Below are 6,947 nucleotides of genomic sequence, written 5' to 3'. Positions count from 1 at the left end.
CAATGCAGAATTCCGCACAAATATGCCCTGAACGTGTACCCGCCCATAACCTCCTTGTCGCACTGGAACGCACCAATGCAGAAAGCCACACAAATTTGCCCTGAACCTGTACCCCTCCATAACCTCCCTGTCTCACTGGAACGTACCAATGCAGAACTCCACACAAATATGCCCTGAACCTGTATCCCTCCATAACCACCCTGTCTCACTGGAAAGGACGAATGCCGAACTCCACTCAAATATGCCCTGATCCTGTACCGTGCATAACCTCCCTGTCTCACTGGAACGTACCATTGCAGAACACCACACAAATATGCCCTGAACCTATACCCGACCGCAACCTCCCTGTCTCACTGGACCGTACCACTGCAGAACTCCACACAAATATGCGCTGAATCTGTACCCTCCATAACCTCCGTGTCTCACTGGAACATACCAATGCAGAACTCCACACAAATGTGCCCTGAACCTGTACCCCTCCATAACCTCCCTGTCTCACTGGAACGTACCAATGCAGAACTCCACACAAATGTGCCCTGAACCTGTACCCTCCATAACCTCCCTGTCTCACTGGAACGTACCAATACAGAACTACACACAAATATGCCCTGAACCTGTACCCTCCATAACCTCCCTGTCTCACTGGAACGTACCAATGCAGAACTCCACACAAATTTGCCCTGAACCTGTACACTTCCATAACCTCCCTGTCTCACTGGAACGTACCAATGCAGATCTCCACACAAATATGCCCTGAACCTGTACCCTCCATAAACTCCCTGCCTGACTGCAACGTACAAATGCAGAACTACACTCAAATATGCCCTGAAACTGTACCCGACCATAACCTCCCTGTCTCACTGGAACGTACCAATGCAGAACTCCACACAAATATGCCCTGAACCTGTACACCTCCATTACTTCCCTGTCTCACTGGGAAGTTCCAATGCAGAACTCCACACAAATATGCCCTGAACCTGTACCCGACCATAACCTCCCTGTCTCACTGGAACGTACCACTGCAGAACTCCACACAAATATGCCCTGAACATGTACACCTCCATAACCTCCCTGTCTCACTGGAACGTACCAATGCAGAACTCCACACAAATTTGCCCTGAACCTGTACCCCTCAGTAACCTCCCTGTCTCACTGGAAAGTACCAATGCAGAACTCCACTCAAATATGCCCTGATCCTGTACCGTGCATAACCTCCCTGTCTCACTGGAACGTACCAATGCAGAATTCCACACAAATATGCCCTGAACGTGTACCCGCCCATAACCTCCTTGTCTCACTGGAACACACCAATGCAGAACTCCACACAAATTTGCCCTGAACCTGTACCCCTCCATAACCTCCCTGTCTCACTGGAACGTACCAATGCAGAACTCCACACAAGTACGCCCTGAACCTGTACCCCTCCATAACCTCCCTGTCTCACTGGAACGTACCAATGCAGAACTCCACACAAATATGCCCTGAACATGTACACCTCCATAACCTCCCTGTCTCACTGGAACGTACCAATGCAGAACTCCACTCAAATATGCCCTGATCCTGTACCGTGCATAACCTCCCTGTCTCACTGGAACGCACCAATGCAGAATTCCACACAAATATGCCCTGAACGTGTACCCGCCCATAGCCTCATTGTCTCACTGGAAAACACCAATGCAGAACTCCACACAAGTACGCCCTGAACCTGTACCCCTCCATAACCTCCCTGTCTCACTGGAACGTACCAATGCAGAACTCCACACAAATATGCCCTGAACCTGTACCCTCCATAAACTACCTGTCTCACTGGAACGTACCAATGCAGAACTACACACAAATATGCCCTCAACCTGTACCCTCCATAACCTCCCTGTCTCACTGGAACGCACCAATGCAGAAAGCCACACAAATATGCCCTGAAACTGTAAACCTCCATAACGTCCCTGTCTCACTGGAACGTACCAATGCAGAACTACACTCAAATATGCCCTGACCCTGTACCCGTCCATAACCTCCCAGTCTCTCTGGAACGTACCACCGCAGAACACCACGTAAATATGCCCTGAACGTGTACCCGCCCATATCCTCCTTGTCTCACTGGAACGTACCAACGCAGAACTCCACACAAATATGCCCTGAACATGTACCCCTCCTTAAACTCCCTGCCTCACTGGAATGTACCAATGCAGAACTCCACACAAATTTGCCCTGAACCGCTACACTCCATAACTTCCCTGTCTCACTGGAACGTACCAATGCAGAATTCCACACAAATATGCCCTGAACGTGTACCCGCCCATAACCTCCTTGTCTCACTGGAACGCACCAATGCAGAACGCCACACAAATTTGCCCTGAACCTGTACCCCTCAATAAACTCCCTGTCTCACTGGAACGTACCAATGCAGAACTCCACTCAAATATGCCCTGATCCTGTACCGTGCATAATCTCCCTGTCTCACTGGAACGTACCAATGCAGAATTCCACACAAATATGCCCAGAACGTGTACCCGCCCATAAACTCCTTGTCCCACTGGAACGCACCAATGCAGAGCTCCACACAAATTTGCCCTGAACCTGTACCCCTCCATAACCTCCCTGTCTCACTGGATCGTACCAATGCAGAACTCCACACAAATATGCCCTGAACCTGTACCCCTCCATAACCTCCCAATCTCACTGGAAAGCACGAATGCAGAACTCCACTCAAATATGCCCTGATTCTGTACCGTGCATAACCTCCCTGTCTCACTGGAACGTACCATTGCAGAACTCCACACAAATATGCCCTGAACCTGTACCCCTCCATAACCTCCCTGTCTCACTGGAACGTACCAATGCAGAACTCCACACAAATATGCCATGAACCGGTACCCTCCATAACCTCCCTGTCTCACTGGAAAGTACCAATGCAGAACTCCACACAAATATGCCCTGAACCTGTACCCGACCATAACCTCCCTGTCTCACTGGAACGTACCACTGCAGAACTCCACACAAATATGCCCTGAACCGGTACCCTCCATAACCTCCCTGTCTCACTGGAACGTACCAATGCAGAACTACAAACAAATATGCCCTGAACCTGTGCCCCTCCATAACCTCCCTGTCTCACTGGAACGTACCAATGCAGAACTCCACACAAATATGCCCTGAACCTGTACCCCTCCATAACTTCCCTGCCTCACTGGAACGTACCAATGCAGAACTCCACACAAATTTGCCCTGAACCGCTACACTCCATAACCTCCCTGTCTCACTGGAACGTACCAATGCAGAATTCCGCACAAATATGCCCTGAACGTGTACCCGCCCATAACCTCCTTGTCGCACTGGAACGCACCAATGCAGAAAGCCACACAAATTTGCCCTGAACCTGTACCCCTCCATAACCTCCCTGTCTCACTGGAACGTACCAATGCAGAACTCCACACAAATATGCCCTGAACCTGTATCCCTCCATAACCACCCTGTCTCACTGGAAAGGACGAATGCCGAACTCCACTCAAATATGCCCTGATCCTGTACCGTGCATAACCTCCCTGTCTCACTGGAACGTACCATTGCAGAACACCACAGAAATATGCCCTGAACCTATACCCGACCGCAACCTCCCTGTCTCACTGGACCGTACCACTGCAGAACTCCACACAAATATGCGCTGAATCTGTACCCTCCATAACCTCCGTGTCTCACTGGAACATACCAATGCAGAACTCCACACAAATGTGCCCTGAACCTGTACCCCTCCATAACCTCCCTGTCTCATTGGAACGCACCAAAGCAGAACTCCACACAAATATGCCCTGAAACTGTAAACCTCCATAACGTCCCTGTCTCACTGGAACGTACCAATGCAGAACTACACTCAAATATGCCCTGAACCTGTACCCGTCCATAACCTCCCAGTCTCTCTGGAACGTACCACTGCAGAACACCACGTAAATATGCCCTGAACGTGTACCCGCCCATATCCTCCTTGTCTCACTGGAACGTACCAACGCAGAACTCCACACAAATATGCCCTGTACATGTACCCCTCCATAACCTCCCTGCCTCACTGGAAAGTACCAATTCAGAACTCCACACAAATTTGCCCTGAACTGCTACACTCCATAACTTCCCTGCCTCACTGGAACGTACCAATGCAGAATTCCACACAAATATGCCCTGAACGTGTACCCGCCCATAACCTCCTTGTCTCACTGGAACGCACCAATGCGGAACGCCACACAAATTTGCCCTGAACCTGTACACCTCAATAACCTCCCTGTCTCACTGGAACGTACCAATGCAGAACTCCACTCAAATATGCCCTGATCCTGTAACTTGCATAATCTCCCTGTCTCACTGGAACGTACCAATGCAGAATTCCACACAAATATGCCCTGAACGTGGACCCGCCCATAACCTCCTTGTCTCACTGGAACGCACCAATGCAGAACTCCACACTTATTTGCCCTGAACCTGTACCCCTCCATAACCTCCCTGTCTCACTGGAACGTACCAATGCAGAACTCCACTCAAATATGCCCTGATCCTGTACCGTGCATAACCTCCCTGTCTCACTGGAACGTACCAATGCAGAATTCCACACAAATATGCCCTGAACGTGTACCCGCCCATAAACTCCTTGTCTCACTGGAACACACCAATGCAGAACTCCACACAAATATGCCCTGAACCTGTACCCCTCCATAACCTCCCTGTCTCACTGGAACGTACCAATGCAGAACTCCACACAAGTACGCCCTGAACCTGTACCCCTCCATAACCTCCCTGTCTCACTGGAACGCACCAATGCCGTACTCCACTCAAATATGCCCTGATCCTCTACCCGACCATAACCACCCTGTCTCACTGGAACGTACCACTGCAGAACTGCACACAAATATGCCCTGAACCTGTACCCTCCATAACCTCCCTGTCTCACTGGAACGTACCAATGCAGAACTACACACAAATATGCCCTGAACCTGTACCCCTCCATAACCTCCCTGTCTCACTGGAACGTACCAATGCAGAACTCCACAAAAATATGCCCTGAACCTGTACACCTCCATAACTTCCCTGTCTCACTGGAACGCACCAATGCCGAACTCCACTCAAATATCCCCTGAACCTGTACCCCTCCATAACCTTCTGTCTCACTGGAACGTACCATTGCAGAACACCACACAAATATGCCCTGAAAGTGTACCCGCCCATAACCTCCTTCTCTCACTGGAATGCACCAATGCAGAACTCCACACAATTTTGCCCTGAACCTGTACCCCTCCATAACCTCCCTGTCTCACTGGAACGTACCAATGCAGAACTCCACACAAATGTGCCCTGAACCTGTACCCTCCATAACCTCCCTGTCTCACTAGAACGTACCAATACAGAACTACACACAAATATGCCCTGAACCTGTACCCTCCATAACCTCCCTGTCTCACTGGAACGTACCAATGCAGAACTCCACACAAATTTGCCCTGAACCTGTACACTTCCATAACCTCCCTGTCTCACTGGAACGTACCAATGCAGATCTCCACACAAATATGCCCTGAACCTGTACCCTCCATAAACTCCCTGCCTGACTGCAACGTACAAATGCAGAACTACACTCAAATATGCCCTGAACCTGTACCCGACCATAACCTCCCTGTCTCACTGGAACGTACCAATGCAGAACTCCACACAAATATGCCCTGAACCTGTACACCTCCATTACTTCCCTGTCTCACTGGAAAGTTCCAATGCAGAACTCCACACAAATATGCCCTGAACCTGTACCCGACCATAACCTCCCTGTCTCACTGGAACGTACCACTGCAGAACTCCACACAAATATGCCCTGAACATGTACACCTCCATAACCTCCCTGTCTCACTGGAACGTACCAATGCAGAACTCCACACAAATTTGCCCTGAACCTGTACCCCTCAGTAACCTCCCTGTCTCACTGGAAAGTACCAATGCAGAACTCCACTCAAATATGCCCTGATCCTGTACCGTGCATAACCTCCCTGTCTCACTGGAACGTACCAATGCAGAATTCCACACAAATATGCCCTGAACGTGTACCCGCCCATAACCTCCTTGTCTCACTGGAACACACCAATGCAGAACTCCACACAAATTTGCCCTGAACCTGTACCCCTCCATAACCTCCCTGTCTCACTGGAACGTACCAATGCAGAACTCCACACAAGTACGCCCTGAACCTGTACCCCTCCATAACCTCCCTGTCTCACTGGAACGTACCAATGCAGAACTCCACACAAATATGCCCTGAACATGTACACCTCCATAACCTCCCTGTCTCACTGGAACGTACCAATGCAGAACTCCACACAAATATGCCCTGAACCTGTAACCCTCCATAACCTCCCTGTCTTACTGGAACGTACCAATGCAGAACTCCACACAAAAATGCCCTGAACCGGTACCCTCCATAACCTCCCTGTCTCACTGGAACATACCAATGCAGAATTCCACACAAATATTCCCTGAACGTGTACCCGCCCATAACCTCCTTGTCTCACTGGAACGCACCAATGCAGAACTCCACACAAATTTGCCCAGAACCTGTACCCCTCAGTAACCTCCCTGTCTCACTGGAACGTACCAATGCAGAACTCCACTCAAATATGCCCTGATCCTGTACCGTGCATAACCTCCCTGTCTCACTGGAACGTACCAATGCAGAATTCCACACAAATATGCCCTGAACGTGTACCCGCCCATAGCCTCATTGTCTCACTGGAAAACACCAATGCAGAACTCCACACAAGTACGCCCTGAACCTGTACCCCTCCATAACCTCCCTGTCTCACTGGAACGTACCAATGCAGAACTCCACACAAATATGCCCTGAACCTGTACCCTCCATAAACTACCTGTCTCACTGGAACGTACCAATGCAGAACTACACACAAATATGCCCTCAACCTGTACCC

Source organism: Hemitrygon akajei, unplaced genomic scaffold (genome assembly GCF_048418815.1).
Source record: "Hemitrygon akajei unplaced genomic scaffold, sHemAka1.3 Scf000097, whole genome shotgun sequence".
NCBI classification, from domain to species: Eukaryota; Metazoa; Chordata; class Chondrichthyes; order Myliobatiformes; family Dasyatidae; genus Hemitrygon; species Hemitrygon akajei.
The sequence above is the reverse complement of the archived record's forward strand: the minus strand, read 5'-3'. Positions refer to the sequence as shown.